The 22,729-nt window shown below is 37.6% G+C and overlaps 2 long non-coding RNA genes across 11 annotated transcripts in view; one reads left to right on the plus strand and one right to left on the minus strand.

Moving 5' to 3' along the window:
- Positions 1-763: 763 nt before the first annotated feature.
- LOC141376199 (uncharacterized) lies at positions 764-6,425 on the minus strand. The gene is made up of 3 exons (XR_015499881.1): positions 6,172-6,425; positions 1,880-2,533; positions 764-1,643 (listed from the first exon to the last, which is right to left on the minus strand). It is a non-coding gene; the product is annotated as an uncharacterized LOC141376199 (long non-coding RNA).
- An 11,345-nt stretch (positions 6,426-17,770) lies between these two features.
- The window catches only part of LOC147835398 (uncharacterized), a 126,309-nt gene continuing 121,350 nt past the window's right edge, over positions 17,771-22,729 (plus strand). For 9 of the 10 annotated variants that reach the window (XR_015499832.1, XR_015499829.1, XR_015499830.1 and 6 more), the window contains exon 1: positions 17,771-17,977. This is a non-coding gene — a long non-coding RNA (uncharacterized LOC147835398). Of the gene's footprint in view, positions 17,978-21,856; positions 22,510-22,729 lie in introns of all 10 variants that reach the window. The other variant, XR_015499833.1, reaches the window with a different exon arrangement.

A 22,729-nucleotide genomic window follows, 5' to 3' on the forward strand; every position in this document is an offset into this window, starting at 1 on the left:
AAGCATTACAATGTTGCCTTAAACTTTTATTTATTTATTTTTTTCAGTACACAAAAGCCAACATGACAGCTTGTTTCCATCATAGGACACATAAAAGGTAACTGCTACTTTTATATCAGAATTCTAACTTTATTCTTATCACTTCAAAGTTTTTTTTTCTCAGATTGTTTTTTCCACAATTGAAAGTTAGAAACTTGCAGTTCTGAGTTAACATCTAACTTTTTTTCTGAGAATTGTGACTTCGAATCTTGCAATTTCCACTTATAAACTTCTGAAATTGAGTTTTATCTTGCAGTTTTTTTTTTGTTTTTCTTTTCTTTTTTAAACATGTTTATTTAAGGTTTTCAAAAAATTGTACAATGTGCTTTTACAGACATAAGAGGAAAAGGATTCTTAGTTAACTCATATTAATAGATTTTTCTATTTTTTATTATTTTAATAGGCACAAACGTGACTCCAAATGAGTTTTTCCAGTTAGTCAACATTAACAGTCATAAATATTATAAATATAAAATAACCTTTGATTTAATGCTTTCAAAGTATATTTGTGCACACTTAATATAATTTGGGTACCCCTAGCAAGAATATTGGTTCAAGAATTCTTTTCTATTTATTTCGTATTTGTAATATTTGGCATTTCAGTGACAGATAAAGCAGCATTTCTAAGAGGAAAAGTAATAACTGCAAGACTGGACAAAACGTCAGCCTGTCAGAAGAAATCTTATAAACTCAGTTAAGAAAGAACCCAGAATTGCAAAAAATATGGAGACATCAATTTTTATTAACATACTTAAAATTATACAAGTGAAGATGCTAAACGTTCTCCTAAAACAATAATGTGCATTTTTTCTATATCTAATTTTATATAATCATCTATGCTGAGAAGTAATCAATACAACTGCAGTAAACTATTGAAATATGATGTTTAATTTAACCAAGTTGGTCGAGTGGCTGAGCTGTTTACTCTTTAATTATTCTCTCTAAGTCCTCTTGGGAAGTTTTGTTTATGAGTTTGGAAATCATAATTACAGCATCAGCAGAGTTAAATGGGCTCGCTGGACAATCACACAGCTATCTGTCTTTATTAACGAGAGCATTTTATGGCCTTATGTAACATGAAGAGCAAAGAATGAGCATTAGATGTGCAATTGTTGCTCAGTTGATGCTTTTTTCCGCTCCTGCGCTGCCACAAAGAGTTGTGGGGAATGTGTTGTTTGGTCATAGAAGAAGTTCTTCATCTGTAGTTTCAAAATGAAAATAGCCTAAACAAGTTTATATAATAAGTCTCTGGTTCCCTCTTAAATGTTTTGATCCCACATTTAGTCAATTTTGTTATTCTTTAGTTTGGCTATTTCAGTAGAGTGCATTAGGAGTGTTCACTATTTTTTTGCCTTAAAAATTTGTAATGTGGCCGGCATGGTGGTTCAGTGGTTAGCAATGTCACCCTATACAGCAAGAAGGTTACTGGTTTGAGCCCCAGCTGGGCCAGTTGGCATTTCTGTGTAGAGTTTGCAAGTTCTCCCCCTATTGACATGGATTTCCTCTTGGTGCTCCGGTTTCCCAATATAGTCCAAAGGCATGTGGTATAGGTGAATTGGATGAACGTGTTTCCCAGTACTGGGTTGTGGCTGGAAGGGCGTCCGCTGCGTAAAAAAAAATCCAGAATAGTTGCTGGTTCATTCCGCTGTGGTGACTCTTGATACATACAACATAGGCTCATTCTGAAAACGTAGCTCTATATACGTTTCCGGAGATTGTGAATTATGTAGCCAGAGGTATGTATGGCTGCATTACATTTTTAAAATGAATGCTTTTGGGTGGTATGACGCCATTTTTTTTTCTTTTTCTTTTTTTTTTTGCTTAACAGCTGACCGCTTACCTCCGTATGGATGGCTCTCCCACTGTTACCAGTTTGTCCCGTGAGCTCGTCATGTACAGTTGAAATCAGAATTCAATTATTAATTATTATTAGACTGCTTGTTTATTTTTTCCCCAATTTATGTTTTTTCAGCAAATTTCTAAACATAATAGTTTTAATTACTGATTTCTAATACCTGATTTATTTTATCTTTGAAATGATGACAGTAATTAATATTTTACTAGATATTTTTCAAGACACTTCTTTACAGCTTAAAGTGACATTTAAAGGCTTAACTAGGTTAAATAGGTTAACTAGGCAGGTTAGAGTAATTAGACAAGTTATTGTATAACGATGGTTTGTTCTGTAGATTATCGAGAAAAAAATAATTTTGACCTTAAAATGGTGTTAAAAAAATTAAAAACTGATTTTATTCTAGCCGAAATAAAACAAATAAGACTTTTTCCAGAAGAAAAAATATTATCAGACATACAGTAAAAAATTCCTTGCTCTGTTAAACATCATGTGGGAAATATTAAAAAAAGGAGAAAAATAATAATTCTGACTTCAACTGTATGTCGGCTGACTTGAGACACAGAGATGAGTTGACCAAAGCCACGAGGTTGAAGTCTGGCGAAGAACAGTTCCAGAAAGTGGGTAAGACAAAAACAGAATCTAAAAAATAAGTAAATAACGGTGAGAATGCTTAAATGTGGTGAATTCTGAAAACATGGTAAAAATCAGACGAGGGCTTTTCTTTTTCTGGATTACTTTTTAAAATTGTTGGTTGGGTTTAGTGAAGTTGGTCGATGGATCAGTAGATCAGTCAGTCAATCATTCATTCAGTCAGTTAAACAGTCAGTCGACAACGGCTTCTGGTGGGTTTTTATGTGAGAACAGCAGGTGCAACAGGGGAAATTTGAGATCTGAAAAAGTGCACGGCGTCTTGTGGATTTGGACGTATTTTGGCAGTCTCCAGAAATGTATAAATAGGTACGTTTTCAGAATGAGCCTGGGTTGGATACATAAAGGACTAAGCCGAAGAAAACAGAATAAATAAGTGAATGAATGAATTTAGAATGTGAAAAGTATTTGAGGGGAAAAAATAAATAAATCCCATCAAGTACTGTGAATCACACAATCAAATAAGGCGATGCAGTGTCGCAGTAGGTAGTGCTGTCGCCTCACAGCAAGAAAGTTGGCATTTCTGTGTGGAGTTTGCATGTTCTCCCTGCATTCGTGTGGGTTTCCTCCGGGTGCTCCGGTTTTTCCCACAGTCCAAAGACATGCGGGACAGGTGAATTGGGTAGGCTTAATTGTCCGAAGTGTATGAGTGTGTGTGTGAATGTGTGGATGTTTCACATAGATGGGTTGCAGCTGGAAGGGCATCCGCTATGTAAAAAACGTGCTGGATAAGTTGGCAGTTCATTCTGCGGTGGCGACCTCGGATTAATAAAGGGACTAAGCAGACAAGAAAATGAATGAATGAATAAATGAATGAACAATCAAATAAAAAGAAAAATTACAAATGTAATACTATTTGTTCATTAAAAAAAATGCATGTGTGTTTATGTGCGTGCGTGCGTGTATGCGTGTGTGTGTGTGTGGGATTGAAGAAGATTTTTATTCTCTCAGTGTGATGTATTTTCTAAGTGTAATGCAATTAATTTTCTCTTCTCAAAAAAAATGCAAACATGCCAGTAAACATGCCAGTCTGTGGTAAAAAAATACTGTGGTATGTCTGTGTAAAATGAGAAGCCTGCACAGGAGCAACACTGGCAGCTGAAGAATGACTGATTATGTAGAATAACTGAATATGTAAAGCACTGATTATAAAAGTTAAATACTCATATGAAGCTATATGTGTCAGAAACTAGAGTGAGTAACATATTATCAAGTGATTATGCTATCATGATAATGTGTGTAAACACTGAGTTCTTTTGCATCCATGCTATGGTGTCAAAACAGTTTCTGACATAGACCTGTGACATCTCTGGTGACCGTAGCAAGCTGGCAGAGAGCCAAGAATAACAGGACCACCTAGAGTAAAAACCTATCCAAAGATGGCCAAAACGAGATACCTAGGGTCCGTTCTTCGTACGTGGATTACTCAGTTAGCTGGATTTGGATATTGACGATTTGACACGATCCAGGATCGTTTCGTTCTTCAAAGCTGATCCGAGAGTTGTTGTCATGGCAACAGTTCTGCTAGGTCAAACCTGATCGGGAGCAGGTTCAATTCATATAAACAGGATTAGATCGGCTTAGTTCAAGCAAAGATAATACAGAAAGTATTTACCGAATTCTGATATTTTCTTACAGTAGTAGTTATATACACTTGGGAAAATAATACATAATTTTTAAATATATATATAAAGTTATAGTCATTAATAAAATAAATAAAGTTATACATATTAATAAAACGTATGCAATCTGCACCCTCGAAATGAAAGTACAAAGACTGCCATCTGGTGCAAAGAGAAAACTTATTGAAATGAACTTTTTAGATCGCTTTAGAACAAATTGTGTATAATAGAAATGCACAATATGTGATTTTTTTTAAGCAATAATACATTTATGCAGTCATAAACATGTTTTGACAGTTAATATGCCAGTGATTTGATGCTTCACAAAAGTTGCAGACGCCTTTACCAATATCAAAATGCTTTTGTAAACAACCAGTTATTCTTTATACACCGATTAAAAAACGGCTACAATAATAAAGAAAATCTTTTCTAAATGTAGAACTAAATGCATTGATTTGCATTGAAATACATGATGAATACTCTTGTCTTGACAAATGAAAGTGTAAAGCTTGCAGCTCACAACAAATGTGGAAAGTTCTTGCGTGTCATATTTAACAAACCATTTACTGCTAATTTGATGTAATTTTGCTCACATGGATAATTGAATATTAATCAGATGATGTCATTACGCTGCTATGCCGTCAGCCAATCGTTGCATTGCTGATCATGATTTCGAGGATCGATAGATCTGTCCTTCATAACACACGCAGCGATCTCAGATCAGTTTATCCAGACATTCTAATCTGATTCGTGAACTTGTTTGAAGAACCAAATTAGCGAGAGATCAGTTATCAAGATTAAAAGATCCAGGATCTGCCAAATCATCTTAGATCATTTAAGCGAGGTACGAAGAACGGACCCCTAGTGGTGTGGCAAATAATCTGTATAAATATTGTGGAAAACACAGAGTTTAGAAAGAGAGAGATAAAGAAAGGAAAGGAATTGTCCAGGAGAGACTTCAGGTCTGCTCTGCTCTTTCTCGGCTTTATTATGGAGAATTTTCTGATATTCAAAACCTCCTGTTCGATCATTTCTAATTGATAAGAAGTCGGCAATAGGACAAGTGACACCCAAGATGGGTCTGAATATGTGTGTGTGCGTGTGTGACTTGATTATATCATATGGGGCATTATGGGTAAATTTTTTTTCCAGTATTAGTTGAATTAATGCCAACAGATGAATCGTGAAGCATACAGTCGATTAGCAAGCTCAAAGCAGGTCTTTCTTTTTATCAGTTTTATAGCTTAAATGTTTCAAGTAAATGAAAATCAAAAATCAATTTTCATGCATAATCTAAATTTGAACATGCACCACCTCATTTTTCAAATTTGTTATTGACGTTTCCAGATGAATACAGCATTTTTATGTTATAATATTTAATGTGTTGTTCTTTTGGAGGTCAATAAGACATCAGTGTGTGGATGGTTTTGACGTTAAATTGGTTAGCATTTTTGCCGTTCTTTTAGACATGTTTTTTAAAGTTGTGCATGTAAGATTGAGAGTTTATTTTGTGAAACTGACACTCCCAGGAAGTTCATTCATTCATTTTCTTGTCTGCTTAGTCCCTTTATTAATCCGTGGCTGCCACAGCGGAATAAATCGCCAACTTATTCAGCAAGTTTTTACGCAGCGGATGCCCTTCCAGCCGCAACCCATCTCTGTGAAACATCCACACAGTCATTCACACACACACTCATACACTACGGACAATTTAGTCAAGCCAATTCACCTGCACTGCATGTCTTTGGACTTCCCGGAGGAAACCCACGCGAACGCAGGGAGAACATGCAAACTCCACACAGAAACGCCAACTGAGCCGAGGCTCGACCCAGCAACCTTCTACCTACTGCGCCACTGCTTCCTCCCCTCCCAGGAAGTTTTCTCACCTAATTAAACTAAACAATTTGCATTCAAATCATTCTGACCCTCTGAAATGAGCACAAATTAAACATTTGTTCAAATTAAACACAAGTTAAAAGTCTGTATAGTCTTCAAACTTAAACTTACCCATTCCAAAACTCTTCTCAGACCTGATTTCTTTGAGATCAACCACATGCAATCTCGACTCTTCCTTGACGTTATGCTCTTTGCTACCTTGTCTGTTAAAAATAGTGTGTGCATCAATTATACATTGTGTAGGCTCGCATCTCTCCATTACATCCATCAGTTTGTTGCTTTCTGGCTTTTATCTGTGGCATCTTCTGATAAACACACTCTTCGTTTTATCTTTGGTGTACCCCTTTGAAAGCCCCATGTGGTGTGTTTTTTGAGGGATTTGTGAAAAGTAGAGTGTGGGTTTAAGTGCTTCCTGCTTTGCCAATGCAAAAATCTGTTGTTATACAACATGTTCTCAAACAGCTAGTGCAAAGTAATATCCAGAGACATTCGGACTCTATTTATAACCGCTTTCGCTGTGTCATCATGGACAGAATGTTTGTATCATGGCATTTTGCTGCACTGATTTATTTCACGCAGGATCCAGGCCAAAACCAAGCCAATCCGTTGATTAATTTCTCCTCTGAAAGAGCTCATTGTGACTCTCCGCTTTCTTAAAAACAACTTTGTTTCCAGGCAGATGAGTAACTCTTTGGCCCTCGCTGAAGTGTGTGCGACACTGAATATTTCCTTGTTTGTTTGTTTGTAACAGCTGTTGTTGTTGTTGTTGTTATTTAATCACTCACCCATGAAGTCAGTCTAGGTCTGTTAATTGCAATAATTACAGCCACTGTTCATTTGTCTGTGTGATTACAGTACATGTGCTACAGGGTTCCCGCTCTTTTAATCCTGTTATTTGTGAATTAGTAGTAGTTTAGCCTTCAATTAAGTAGGACTCACAAAATAAAAAAAAATAAAAAAAAAACATTTCAAATAAAATAAAATGTAATACAATCTCCCCAACAGTCACTTGTTTCGCTTCTTTCAGGTCAGACACTTTGTTAAGAAATTGTTTCCCCACTTTCCTAACCGCCCTCCTGAACACTATCTTGATTATTTTGTCAGTTTAGATACGGGTCAGAAACATTTAATATCAGCAATTTATAATTTAATAAGTACACTAAATGAAAATCCTATAGTGTCTCTCAAAGAATCTTGGGAAAATGACCTTGGCATTGATATTACGGAAGAACAATGGGAGGATATTTTAAAGATGGTCCACTCTTCTTCCATATGCGCCAGACATGGCCTAATGCAGTGTAAGGTACTCCATAGAGCTCATTTAACCAATGCCAAATTAGCCAGATTTTTCCCTGATAGAAGTGATGCCTGTCATCGTTGTAAGCAGTCTCCGGCCAACCATCTTCATATGTTCTGGAGTTGCCCTCAATTAAAAAATTTCTGGTCCAGTGTTTTTGACACACTCAATAAATCTACTAACATAAATCTAGACCCTAACCCCTTGACAGCGCTTTTTGGTATTTCAGAGATAGTTGACCTGACTGTTGCATCTCGCCAAGTTATTGCCTTTTCTACTCTTCTAGCTAGACGAGCCATTCTTATCAAATGGAAACAGGTGATTCCTCCATCACATGACATGTGGATCCGAGAAATTTTTAGTTACATAAAACTTGAAAAATTAAGATGTTTACTTGCAGGATCTCTCAAATCTTTTTACAAGACCTGGAACCCTGTTTTAGACTATATCAAAGGCTTACCTTGTTTAGTTGATATCAGATCTAATAAACAGTAATTAATTGAAAAGAGAAAATATTGACTCCTTAATGTGAACTTTTAATTACTATTTTTTTCAATTGTTATTATTATAATTTTATTTATTTTATTTATTTATTTTTTATTTATTTTGCTTGTATCGTAAACTTGCTCATTTATTATTATACTGTTTAACAATTTCTTTTAATTCTTGTATTTTATTTATTATTATTTTGTTTAGAGGATATGTTTGTTTATAATTCATACATTTGAACTTATTTTATTTTAAGGGGATAGTGGGAAAATAAGGAAAATAAGGAAAATAAGACACTCTGTAATTTTTCCTTTATTGTATTGTATACTATGATGTATTGTCTTGTTAATCCCAATAAAAAATAAATAAATAAATAAATAAATAAATAAAATAAAATGTAAACTTCATGCTATACAATATGTAATATTTATAATAATCTATTATTTTCTTGTATACGTACACTCACCGGCCACTTTATTAGGTACACGTTTTCAACTGCTCGTTGCTCGCATGGCAGCAACTCAATGCATTTAGGCATGTAGACATGTTCAAGATGATCTGCTGCAGTTCAAAGCCAGCATCAGAATAGGGAAGAAAGGGGATTTAAGTGACTTTGAACGTGGAATGGTTGTTGGCGCGAAACGGGTAATGAGTGAACTGATCTACTGGGGTTTTCATGCACAATCATCTCTAGGGTTTACAGAGAATAGTCCAAAAAAGTGAATCATTATCCTGTGAGCAGCAGTTCTGTGGGTGTATATGCCTTGTTGAGGTCAGAGGAGAATGGCCAGACTGGTTAGAGCTGATAGAAAGGCAGCAGTATCTCAAATAACTGAGGTTACAACTCGCAAAGTCTCTCCAAAATTAGACAATGAGAATTGGAAAAACTTTGCCTGGGCTGATGTCTCGGTTTGTGCTGTGACATTCGGATGGTAGGGTCAGAATTAGGTATCAACAACATGAAATGGATCCATTCTGCCTTGTATCGACGGTTCATGCTGGTGGTGGTGGTGTAATGGTGTGGGGGATATTTTCTTGGTACACTTTGGGCCCATTAGTACCAATTGAACATTGTGTCACCGCCACAGCCCACCTGAGCATTGCGGTTGTTCTTGTTCATCCCTTTATGACAACAGTGTACCCATCTTCTGATGAGAAGAACGCATCTTGCCATAAAGTTCGAATTATTTCAGACTGGTTTCTTGAACATGACATTGAGTTCACTGTATTCGAATGGCCTCCACAGTCACCAGAACTCAATCCAATGGAACACATTTGGGATGTGGTGGAACAAAAGATTTGCATCATGGATGTGCAGCTGACAAATCTGCAGCAACTGTGTGATGCCATCATGTTAATATGGACCAAAATCTCTGAGGAATATTCCCTATTGATTTAGTTGATCGAGGGTAAAATGAGATGAAGAGCCGTTTAAACGCAAGCACCCTCAGAAACTCCTTTGAAAATGCTGTGGTATAAAAATTTATAGACATGGCATGGAACAATTTAATTTAATGAAGTGCTTTTCGTTAATTCTAAGACTCACTTTCTTTTGTATATCAATCAGGCGAAGAAGATCACTGACTTTTAAAGAAAACGAACCTTAAATGCAGCAATTTTGTAACGGCATACAGCCTGGAATAACTTGAACAGGGTTACTGAAAATTAAAAGTCCTGCATATAAACTACATGACAAAAGTCTTGTCACCTATCCAAGATTTAGGAAAAACTAATATCTACTTGTCTTTCTAGTTGATCATTTGGTATCAGAAGTATCTTATATGAAAGGCAACGGCCTCTAGATTACACTTATTTTACCAAAATAAAATATGATCATGCCTTGATTTTTAATTATTTAATTAGGACAGTAAGGTCTGGCTTTACTAAGACAAAAGTCTTGTCACTTAACAGAAATAATTTACAGTATAGAGTATAAAGTCATGGTGCAGTGGAAAAAGAATTAATATTGTGTATGACTCCCATGAGCTTGGAGGACTGCATCCATACATCACTGCAATGACTCAAATCACCTATTAATAAAGTCATCTCGAATGGCAAAGAAAGCGTTTTTGCAGGACTCCCAGAGTTCATCAAGATTCTTTGGATTCATCTTCAATGCCTCCTCCATCTTACCCCTGACATATGCTTAATAATGTTCATTCTAGTGACTGGGCTGGCTAATCCTGAAACTCCTTGACCTTCTTTGCTTTCAGGAACTTTCATGTGGAGACTAAAGTATGGGAAGGAGCGCCATCCTGCTGGAGAATTTGCCCTCTCCTGTGATTTGTAATGTAATGGGCAGCACAAATGTCTTGATACCTCAGGCTGGTGATGTTGCTATCTACTATGCAGATCTCTCGCATGCCCCTATATTGAATGTAACCCCAAACCATGATTTTTCCTTCACCAAACTTGACTGATTTCAGTGAGAATCTTGGGTCCATGCTGGTTCCAATAGGTCTTCTGCAGTATTTGTGATGATTGGAATGCAGGTCAACAGATTCATCTGCCACTTTTCCAAATGATCAACTAGAAGTCAAGCTATTATTTGTTGCTCTTACAACTGGGATCAACGACAAGACTTTTGTCAGATAGTGTACCCTACAAGTCCAAAAAGGGACCTAATCTGTGTATTTGATGGCTACTCTATTTCTTGACTATTGTCTCTTAGATTCATTCATTCATTTTCTTTTTGGCTTAGTCCCTTTATTAATCTGGGGTTGCCACAGCGTAATGCACCGCCAACTTATCCAGCATATGTTTTACGCAGTGGATGCCCTTCACTGGGAAACATCCATACATACCTTTGCATTTTATGAACTATCGAAACCAAAGTTTCAGTTAAATTCAGATAAAGTTTAAATAATTTAGTTTCACCATCCTTGCAAGATTACTTCTAGCCCAAAATCCGAGACCAAAAATCAGCCTCATTATGATTATCCCAATCAGAAAATCCGAAGACCATTTCAGGAATTATGAATAACTTAGTTTTATATATATATATATATATATATATATATATATATATATATATATATATATATATATATATATATATATATATATATATATATAAAACATCTTCCAGTACGGTAAAAAATGCAAACGAGATTCCATTATCATTTCATAATTTAGCCAGAGGTCTAGAAGAGGTCTAGAAATACGACAGCTCTACTTTAAGCCATTTGTTAATTACAGACAGTGAGTGTGTTTTTTTTATTCTCCAGTAAATGCCTGAACGCTCAGAAACTGCCTATAGCAGGTGCTCTTTAGACTGACTCTAAATAGAATTTTCACACCAAAGAGTGGAAATTGCATTAACACATTACGGTAGACGGTATAGGAGTATATTTAGAGCGTGTGATGGTGCGGCTCTCAGGGACGCTTCATGCACAGAGAGCATGGTTTTCCAAAGCTGCGAGTGTGACTTTGACACATTCATCCTCTGTGAATCTCATTAAGCAGGCTGGTAGGGGTTTAAGGGCCATGATACTCCATATTCTGCAATGCAGCTGAGCTTCCTCTGCCTCTCCGTTTCCCAGCCCAGATGCCTACCCAGGACCAGGGGTGCTTTCACAGCCCATTCCATAAATCAAAAGCAGCCTGGAATATGGCACAAATTAGGTATATATCTCCCAAAAGACCTTGTCAGATGCAAATTAGAAAACCTTAAATACTAAGATGCGCGCAGACATCCAGGAATGGAATCGTATTCCTTTTTTTACATTTAGGAGAAATTTAGGATGCTCCCAAGAATTTTTTTTTATTTTAGAAACTACCCCTAAAGATTTGAAAAGAACAATTACATGTACTGTTATCAACAGAAAGACTGGGATAAATAGATTTTAAGGTTCATCTGGCAAGGGAAAAAATCTAAAATTCAGTATAAAACACTTCAGTTACCTTAAGAAAAAAGAGGTTTGGCTCTCCCATCTTACAGAGATTATTTCATAGTTTCCCAGTTAAGACCTATTAATTTAATGGTGCAATCCAGACTACAATGCTAGATGGAAATAGATTAATTTCTTTTTTTTTTTCTGAAATACCAATCCAAGCAGATGATAATGTATAAAGAAAATATATAGATAAATAGTACCCGTGGAATATAGCTCAAATTACGTGCAATTCGAGCTACTGTTTTTCTGTTTCACCTCATGCGCTTTAACTGCTTTTACATTCATTGCTGAATATTTTGACATTGTAAATGCACTGCTTCATTAGGACTAGTGTATTAACTGTGGTTTTGGTCGCACTAATAGATCTTATTCAAAAAAAAAATTTCTCTGCATTTTGGGTTTTGACTACTCTGAAACATTTTTTTATGTAAAGGAAAATTTAGCTTTTTGATGCTGGAGTAATGTATTATAAATAATCTGATTACTTCAAGTAACTAGTAAAAGATTTTTCCTTAAAGCAAGCAAAACTATCTGTAAAGACAATACAAAACAAAATGATCTGAAAACAAGATTACTTTGCTTACCCCACTGGCAGATTATTTTGCTTATTGATTTAAGGAAAAACTGATTTATCTTTTTAACTTGTTTTATTTCTGAAAACAAGACAATCCTGTTTACTTTATGAATTTCTATATATTTTGACTAGAGTAAGAAAGAAAGTGAGACTACAATATTTTTTGTAGTATTTTATATTTTTAGATAAAGTGCATCCAGAAAGTACTTATAGCACTTAAATTTTTCCAAATTTTTTTATGTTGCAGCCTTATTTCAAAATGGATTAACTTAATTTGTTTCCTCAAAATTGTACACACAATACCCCATGATGACAATATGAAAAATCTTTTTTTTTTTAATCTTTAATCTTTATTAAAAATAAAAAAACTGAAAAATCACATGTACATAAGTATATAACAGATATATAACTGTAGCAGATTTATAACTGTAAAAAATTTAAAACATTTAATGACAAAAAGTAAAGACAACAAATATTTTATGTTACTTTAACCTATAATTTAAGTTAATCAGGTTTCAACTTTTTTACAGTTTTATTCAACAAAAAATTTAAGGCAGCCAGATTTTTTTTACGGAGTAGGTAGATACATTAGCAATATCACATCAGTAGCAGTGCCTAGGGGCTGTATATCGGCACTGGTGAGTGCGTTTATAAAAGGTTTCAAGAGCATAATTGTGTATATAAAAAACAAAAAACAAACACAGAGTCAAAAAACACTTTTGTATGAGAAACTACTTTTTTTCCGCCATTCATTCACCTGCAGCTGACATCAGAACAGCAGAAACCATTGGTAAATCTATAACATTACTTTAGAGCTATTTAAATGAGCTAGTTTTGATGACAAAACAGCTAATTTTGCTTACATTTTTAGGATTATAAGGCTGAACGGCATGAAGTGCCATCAGTCTACAGAGATTTTCAGTATTTCTCTGTTATAATCATGATATTGCAATAATTAACCTTAGAAAAGACAGAGCAAAGCAAACACTACCAAATCACTATGGTATAAGTACAGCACTGCAACATTTGTTCAGCTGTATGTTGAAATACGAAAGAAAAAGTTTTTCTCCCCTAGGGGCTTATTATGCAGTCTCTTGTCAGCATCTTGCGGTGATCAGCCATCAATTTCTTTGCTCTGCTCAATGACAGGCTGATGGCCGCCAACACGCTGAATTTCTGAAATTATAAATATCTTAAAGTTTTTCTCTGTCGCTTTGGTGCATTTCTCACAACACTATTTACATTTGCGAAACAGTTAATGCATTTCTCAAAACAATTAGTACAAACTGCAAAACCTTGTTGATAACCTGCAAACACAGGTCACTTGCTCAAAATGGGTAGTTCATTCCTCAAAACAAGTATTCATGTCACTGAAAGTGTCAGTGTCATCAAGATGAAAAGTCCTGACACCATTGTTTAAGAACAAAATAGTTAAATGGCTTTCTCATGTTTTCATTATGACAGTTTACTCTGTTATTTTTTTCGAATGCAAAAAGTTAGAATTTGGTGACACTTCCTGAAAATGCTCAAGACAGCTCTATATACTATTTGCACAGCCATTTGAAAACTACAGTAAAATTAGACATCACTGCATTTACTGAGGTATCTTAGTACAAGACACTGAATATGTATGTCTCACATTTTTACTGCATTTGTGCAAAAGATTAAATACACCCTTATTTAAAACAAACATAAACTCTCTTTGGGTAGAGCTGTGCACAACTGTAAACAATACTGCAGTACATATTGGAACTGAACCGACAACATACACAGGTCTGTAAATCATTCATGAAATTGTTCCATTTAGAAGCTTTTCAGGAAAAGAAAAGATAATTTTTTTTATATAAAACAGATTTGGACAACTAGTTCAACATTTTTGTATGTAATGACTCAAGTAAGGAAATGAGGACTATTAGTTTTAAATGGAATGACTGTTCAGCATTCACAAGTTTAGTTAAATTTGACTGACATGACATAAGCAAATGATAATGTTATAAAAACAGCAGAGGGTTGTATGAAACCATTTATGCATGTCCAAAAGCATTTGCAATTTGTTGGAAGGAATGAGATACGTCTACTATGATATGCACAAATGACTAATTGTTTTGAGAAATGCATAAACTGTTGTGCAAATGTAAATAGTTTCAAGAGTTCCCACTTAGATATGCTTGGCACTTATAGCAGGTTTGGCATGCTGTCCCGGGAGAGAACCCTGAGCTCGGAGATATTTGAGCCCAGGGCTCCCGCCCGGTCTAGAAGCATATCAGGAGAACCGAGATCAGGTAGGTCTCGATCGCTCCCCAAAAAATGCCTCTAGCTCGGGACAGCAGCCGAGTATTTCAAAGAATTTCCCCCAAAAAGCTAGAAAGTTTTTACTATATCCGGCTGCTGGATATAGTAATTAAGGAATGAAGAAAGAGTAGGGGGCTCCAGTTGGAGCAAAGTTTGAAACTGACTCCTGTGGAAGCCAGAGCGGGGGAGGGGGTTGGGTGGAGACTAGTGAAGGGGGGCCATAAGGGGTGGGCGGGGTTGGCTCATTAAGAGTCAAAAATGCTCGAGGAACACTCCAAACAGAGATAGAGCAGGGAAGTGGCAGCGCTATATATAAATATATATGTATATATGAGAGAGTTTATAAATATATATATATATAATGGGATAATCTAAGGCCTGGAGGGGGTGATCAGGAGACTTCTGAGTCAGAATGGGCGCTGCGGGAGTTGGGTGCAGCAATTTTTTATTTTGCCATCTCTAGCAGAAATCGTGAAGTGTGATTTGGGCGGTGGAGATTTCTGCTAGAGGGTGAGTGGCAAGTTTGGCCAGACTCTTGCTGGAGTCGATGCTCGTGGAACACTCCGACTGGAGATGGAGCGGGGAGTGACAGCGCTCTATATAAATATATATCTATAAACGAAAGTCCATAGATATACATATATAATGAGTTTCAGTGGCCTGGGGGGGGCAGTGACTGACCCCTGCGGGGGTCGGCGCCCGGGGAACAGGGCAAGCTGGCCTACTCTAGCAGGAGTCTGGGAAAGGGGATTTGGACAGTGAAGATTCCTGTTAGAGGGTGACGGGATAAGTTAGGTGCTCGAGGAACACTCCGTTAGGAGATGGAGCGGGGGAGTGACAGCGCTATTATAAATATATATATATATGTACAGGTGTATATAGATATATATATATAAATAAAGATTGCTAAGGCCTGGAAGGGACGGTGAGACGACCCCTGCAGGGGTCGTAGCTCGGGGTAACACTTCTGCGGAAGTCAGAGCTTTAGGGGGGGCGGGGTGCGGCAGGAGTCGGGAAATGGGAGGGGGCTGTGAAGACTCCAGCGGAAACGGCCAGGGTGGCGGGGTGACGGGGGGCTTGGATGAAACTCCAATTACCTATGTGGCTGGGGGAGGAAACTGAGTGTTACTCAGGCTAGAAGGAAAAAAGAAGAAGGTGGCTGGGTCACACCCTCGCCCTTGAGTGGATGTGGGATTATGGCTGACAAGAGCCATCTGGGCTTCTTTGGGGGGCCAGTGGCTAGGACGCATGTCTTGAAGGCATCGGGTGACCACCTTTCTAGGATCTGGATTTGTTGCTGCCCTTTGTACCTCTGTGATGGCTGCTCATATTCTGAAACATAGTATACAGGAATAAGAGAAGTAATTCAACACCTTTAATACTTTTCCCACACATTTAAAGACCTTATCACCATTTTCAATCAAAAAAGCTGGCGAGATTTATCTTACGGAATATTTACTAAATATTAAAATGTAACAAATGAATTCAACTAAACATTCGAATACAGAAACATGTATATTAAAATCTAGCCGATTCGACAGGTTGTCACCTATAGAGCTGCAGACTGATAGTGTTGCAGTAAACAAGCAGCAAGCTGTCAAACCTTAGTAGAATTTTACTGATTACGTAACTACCTAGTATCCTGATATTCACGACTTGAATACAGTCAAACTTTAGCATACGATGATACCTTGTTCAACAATAAATGTATTACCTTGTAAAGGAATCTAAGACTTTCTAATACTTTAAGCCCTCAAACTCCTCTATATTGACTTATCAGCCCCCAACACCTTCTGATACTCCGCAGACACCCTGTGTAAGAGTGACTGAGAGTTGATCTGGGGGATACCTGTGGAGCAAAGAACTGCTATAAGCATCTCTTAAATCAGAATCGTGTGACAGGGCGGTTGTGTCATCTATGAATGGGAAGAAGAGGGGGGGGGGGTGCAGAAGGAGAATGAGGCTCGGCGGAGCGACTCTGCTATAGCGGAAGTACAAATGATAGTCAGCATTGGAGCGTTATGAGTGCTAAATATTGTCAATAGTGATATGAAGAGTAAATGGGGGGGGGGGGTATATGTGAATATGGTATCAAGGGTGTGGGCTGTATAGGCAGAAAGTATCTTTGCGAAGAGTGTAAATGCATTAGGAATGGATGAAGAGTGTGATGGGTTGAATGAGGGCAGTTTCAGGAGCTGGCAGTCTTGAACTCTAAAATGGAAAACAAGAGAGAATTAGAAATGAAATCTTAGCAACATGGCACATGTACAGCAGACATGATTAATTGTATTGGCTGATATTCGTGGGAGGAGTCTTCATAAGTGTATGGGCGATTGTGAATGGAAGCTCCTTTGTCAATGCATGTTCCAATACTTAATGTCACAATGTGTGAGGGTTGTAGAAGTGGGCATTTGTCCTCCTGCAGGGTGGTAATTAGAAGGAGAACTGAGCGTATGGGGCGTTTCTATGCTGGAAGTCCAGGAAACCTCTTGGAGAGTTGGTGAGATGATGATGGAGTGGAGTTTAAACCCCTTACTGATGTAGAAGTTTTTAAAACTCGAATGTATTTAACACAAAGTATAAGTATGAAAAGCTACTCCATGGCCAGAAATGTCCTCCTCTTGTTTGTTGCAGTCGAGCAGGAAATTGTTTTCTTACTGTCTTTATAAACTGACTGACATTCAGGTGTATTGATATGAGAGTCACAATTGGCGTGATACAAAAGGGTTACTGCTTGATGTGTAGGTTGTCTATCACTTGCTGGGTAATACTCATTTCAGAATTTGATTTACTTTTTTTTCTTTTTTTTTTTTTTAATTATTATATGTATATATAATTATTAATAAAATGTAAATATATCAACTGCCTACATCAAACTTAAAAAACGATGTTGCCACTTAATAGGAACTGTGTGAATGTAATGTTTATCATGGCTTTACTCCATCCATGATAAGTAACATGTCTGTAATCTCAACATGATTATTTGGCCGGAATCAAAGTCTCTGCACGCAGTCCATTCATGAATTTGTCGGGAGAGAAGGCGGGACCGTCTCCAGTTTTGGAAAGCTCATTGGATAGTGATACTTCCCCTTTAAGGTATTGGCTCCTTGGAGTCACGGTCAAGAGTTCAGAGTGCAAAGGCCGGCGGCCATTTTGTAGATCAGATCGCTACAATGTTTATGCGTGAAAGTATGGCTCCACTCTCACCAGCAGCTGGTTTGGATATCAGTGCACCTTTTCATGGATGTATATCGACTAATGAAGGTGTTATGGAATAATGTTTATGGATTAGATTGCCTGGTCATTTGCCTTCGAACTATTTCAGCTGTCAGAATGTTATGGATCTGCTGACCAGCGGGAGGCTGAGAGGTGAGTTCTTCATTTAAAGCGTTCTATTCACGCTGATCTCGCCAGACTTCCCTTTAAAGCATGCACGTTACCGAAAGTGGACCGCTAACGTTAGGTGATCTGTGAGTTCGGCTTCTCTCCGGTGGCTTGAATCGCCGGCGTCATAAGTTTAGACGAAGTTGTGACTTGTGTAGTGAAGGGCAGATGAAGTAGAAGATGGAAGAGTTGATATGTCGGCTTCTTGCGGGGATTCTGGCTCGATTGCTGGCGAGGCAGCTGCTGGAGTTTTGGGGAGAGCGGGGTTCTGGTTGGAGAAGTTGTTGATTGTTTGTTTGTTTGTTTGTTTGTTTGTTTGTTCTTCCATGCCAGAAGGTTGAATGATGCTGGAGCGTTTGTAGCGGGAAGCATTCTTCCAAAATGAAGATGCAATGGGGAGAAAGTGATCCATTTATACTAAGCTAGGATCATTCTGATTGGATTATTACTGATTACGGATGAGTGGCCAGCGGTGCACAATCATATCACGTGCTCCTCTCGAAATTAGTTTATGAAACTTCACGTTGTGAGAAATGCAACAAAGTGACTGAGAAAAACTGTAAAATGGGCACTATCCCTATAACTAAACTGCATAGTTGCAACCTAAACAACTACATTCTCACCTTAAAAAGCCTAAAAAACACATTACGTTGTCCAAAAGTTGTGATATTTCTCAAACTGTCGTGATTTTATTCCTCTGCTTGTTTCTTTGTGTGGGTGGAGTAATACACAAGAGGCTGTAAGAGTGTTTTTATTGCAGAATATTGCATGGCTATCAGCCAATCAGATTTGAGAACCAGACAGATCTGTTGCAGATAGATAGATAGACAGACAGACAGACAGACAGACGGTAAATTCCTCTACTTGACATTCAACCTTCTGTCATGCTGAGTAATGTTATTATAAATGTATAGTGTCGCTGCTTTCATTTATATAGTCCCCAACACTGCCACTTCAAGCTGACTTACTGCTGCACATTTTCACACCAACTAAATGAACCGAACACAGCTAAAGCCCTAGTGTGAGGGTTAGAAGACCAAAGCAGCCGGTAGGCAATCTTTACTAAAAAACCGAAGCCATGTGCACAGAAGAGCTGGGTTGAATTAAAAAAAAAGGGGCCTTACAGTCCCCGGGGATGAACAGAGTGCAGTAATTAAAAAAGAAGAATTAAGGGAGTGCACTTGCTGTTCTAATTGCTTCGCTGTTTTATCCATGATGAGGGGAGAGAGTTGGCACCAAATGCCCAGTCAGTATTCATTACTTCAATGGTTTGATAGTTTGCCCACCGTCTTAGTGGACCCCAGAGGCTTGCATAAGACCTGCACCTGGTCTACTTGATCTCATTAAAGGGATTTGCTCTAATATCTCATTTCATGCTGGTAAACTGATCGCTGTACAGCTAATTTCGGCTCGATGGCTTACCACATCTAGGCGTACATACCATTTCCGTTTAGTCTTTTAGATTACTATCACCTCTTTAATGGCGGTATTCGTCCTGCTTTCATGTGTAATAGCTGTAATTTAACGTCCTCCCAGTTCGAGTTCCGTCATGCCACCACTTGCAGGGTCCGGGATGTTTTTGTTTCGTGTGAGTTTGTTGTGCTTGGTTTGTGTCCAGCGCACTGGTGGCATCTGCCCAGGCTGTGCGCTGCGTTGCAGGGCGACAGATGGTAGACCCAGCTGGTGTTCTCTCTCAGCCCCTCTTTTCATGGGTCATTCAGCCGTGACCCAGGAAATACAGTATAAAACTTAACCCAAACTGTCGTCGTGCTCTGCACCAAACGCTTAGGGCTGAGCAGCAGTCAGAAATCAGCTGAGAGTGCTTGAACGGAATTGAGTAGAAATAGCAAACAGGAGGACAATTTGTGGAGTGATTAAGCGTTTGTTTCTATTGCAAACCCTGTCTTTTTCTTCAAAATTCCAAAGGCAGAAGTGCTAATCAAGATTAAGGGCTGGCTGAGATGCGGGTGGATTTACATTACGGCTATACATGTACACTCACAGGCCACTTTATTTGGTACACCTGTCCAACTGTTTGTTAACTCAAATTTCTAATCAGCCAATCACATGGCAGCGACTCAGCGACTCCCATGGCAGCATTTAGGCATGTAGATCAGCGCCCCTCATATGCAACCTCTGAATCAGTGAATGCAGGTATTATGCATGGGTGTAATCTGATGTAATTAAGTTTTTCTTTCCCAATGTAAATCCCAATATATTTTCTTAAATATAAATTGCATATATACATCAACAAATGGCAGGACACAGTATTAAAAAAAGCTGTTTGCTTCACTTAAATGTAACTTATATTAATGAATGCGCAGTCTGAAATGGCAGACTTTTCACAACTCAGACAGCAGCATGTAAATATTGTCTGCTTCCAGGCTGCTAGTCACCTTAGAAGTGTTATGTAACAGAATGTCGGATGATACAGAAATAGTCCACTGTTCCTCCCACAAAACATATGAAGGATGAGTCTGATTTTAGAGCTTAAAGCAGCTGCCACCTGTAGCATGAGGCACGGATGCTGGTGATGAATAGAGTTCATTAAAGCCTTCAGCTTCTGAGGTTTACTCTGAGGTCACAATCCAACTAATTACCAAAAACACACTGACCTTCTCCTACACAAGACATCCACTACATCACTCAGTAAAACAATATGTTAAAAAATAGATATTTCCTCATTTAATTAATATAATACTTTATTTATGGATTGCTGTGTCATTTATTTGTCACTGTCCTTCAAACCAGTAAAGGTTTAGTAATTTTATAACAACATGCTTTTAAATAGAAATTATTTTAATATATAATGGAAATCCTTAAATCCTTTCCTTAAAGTTTCCAATAAGTAAAGATCAGAAATAAGTGTGCTATAATTTCATATTTTGACATTTTAATTGCACCAAAACTATTTAAAACATTAAAGCAGATACTTGACATGTATTTAATTTTGTTTCTCTATATATACAGTTGAAGTCAGAATTATTAGCCCCTCTTATAACTTTAAAAAAAAAAAAATTAAATATGTTGAATCTATACCGAGAAGCATTAACGCAGGTCTGAAGGAAAAAAAGGGGTCAAACCCGAAACTAGTAGGGTGTACCTAATAAAGTGGCCAGTAAGTGAATGCCATTTGCATGTATTTCAGTGTATCATATTTCAATATGGGTCAATTTGCATTGGTCTGAACACCAAAATAGGATGTATCTTCTTTAGAATATATAATGTACATACAAACCTATATATGTTACTCAGTTGACGCAGTGGCACAGTAGGTAGTGCTGTCGCCTCACAGCAAAAAGGTCGCTGGATTCGAGCCTCGGCTCAGTTGGCATTTTTGAGTGGAGTTTGCATGTTCTCACTGGGTTCGTGTGGGTTTCCTCCGGGTGCTCCGGTTTCCCCCACAGTCCAAAGACATGCGTACAGGTGAATTGGGTAGGCTAAATTGTCCGTAGTGTATGAGTGTGTGTGTGTGTGGATGTTTCCCAGAGATGGGTTGCGGCTGGAAGGGCATCTGCTGCGTAAAAACGTGCTGGATAAGTTGCCGGTTCATTCCGCTGTAGCGACCCTGGATTAATAAAGAGACTAAGCCAAAAAAATTGAATGAATGAATGAATCTAACTCATACAGCCTCTATAGTCATGTGTTCTACATAATGGCCAGTTTGCGTCCACATACTGTGGTTTTTCCTCTAGGCATGTTTTGCTGCTCATTGCTTTCTCATCGAGCTGTTAAACCGGAGGGTGAATGGGAAGTGTGAGGTTATGGTGAGGTGTGCTAGTCAAACACACTCAGCACTGCAGGAGTGCAGAAACACACATGGAAGCAGCTTCACACTGGGAATACTTTCTGTCTGTTTTCCAGGTGGGGAAATCTTTCACTCTGTTGAAGATGTTTATCCATTTCCCTGTTGGTGGCCTTCGAGACTGTGCCAAGGGGAATTTCAGAGTAGGAATAAGACTCTTTTTCAATACAGAAGCTGAATGACAGAGAGAGAGGAGCTTACCTAAATATATATTTTCACCAATTTTTTGGCTTAACGGCAGGGGCAAGAATAAACATGTTTGTAAGCACTGTGAGGTAGCTTCATGTTGTTCTGGCTCAATTGTGAAGACTCTAAACTCAGTAAAGCTACTTTGACACAATCTATGTTGTAAAAAGTGCTGTAGAAATAATGATGAATTGAATTAAATTAAAAGCAGTATTTCCTAAACCTATGTACTTGTAGCTCCAGAGCCCTATTTCTATTGCACAAGTAACCCTTTATACACAGCAAATTCATCAGAGTTAAATTCTCGGTGTTGAAGCATTTCAGAGTAAAGTGTTGACATTATAGAGTTAGATTTTGATAAATGAATATAATAAGAGTTAGAATTGATTTTATTTAGTGCGAAATCAAGGAGTTATCTTTTCAACACTTGGTGGTGTTATTTCCAACATCCGGGAATTCATGCAGCCCCAGTCACTGAAGAATTTTCCAGACGCCATTTTCCATCTGAGGTTTAGAACAGCAACTGGTGAGTCAAACTACCTAAATGTTGGTATTTTACTGACTTTCTTTAAGGAAATACAGTTGTAAACATATTGTTAAGTTAATAACTTTAGAATGGAGTGACAATTTTAAACTTCTGCGGTTCATTCATGGTCGTTTGTGTATCTAGCTTAACTGCATTACTATTGACTTCTTTTCAAGAATGTTTTTATATATGCTCACGCATACATAGTGCATAAAAACAT

The sequence above is a fragment of the Danio rerio genome, chromosome 9, assembly GCF_052040795.2.
Source record: "Danio rerio strain M-AB ecotype USA chromosome 9, GRCz13ab, whole genome shotgun sequence".
Taxonomy (NCBI): Eukaryota; Metazoa; Chordata; class Actinopteri; order Cypriniformes; family Danionidae; genus Danio; species Danio rerio.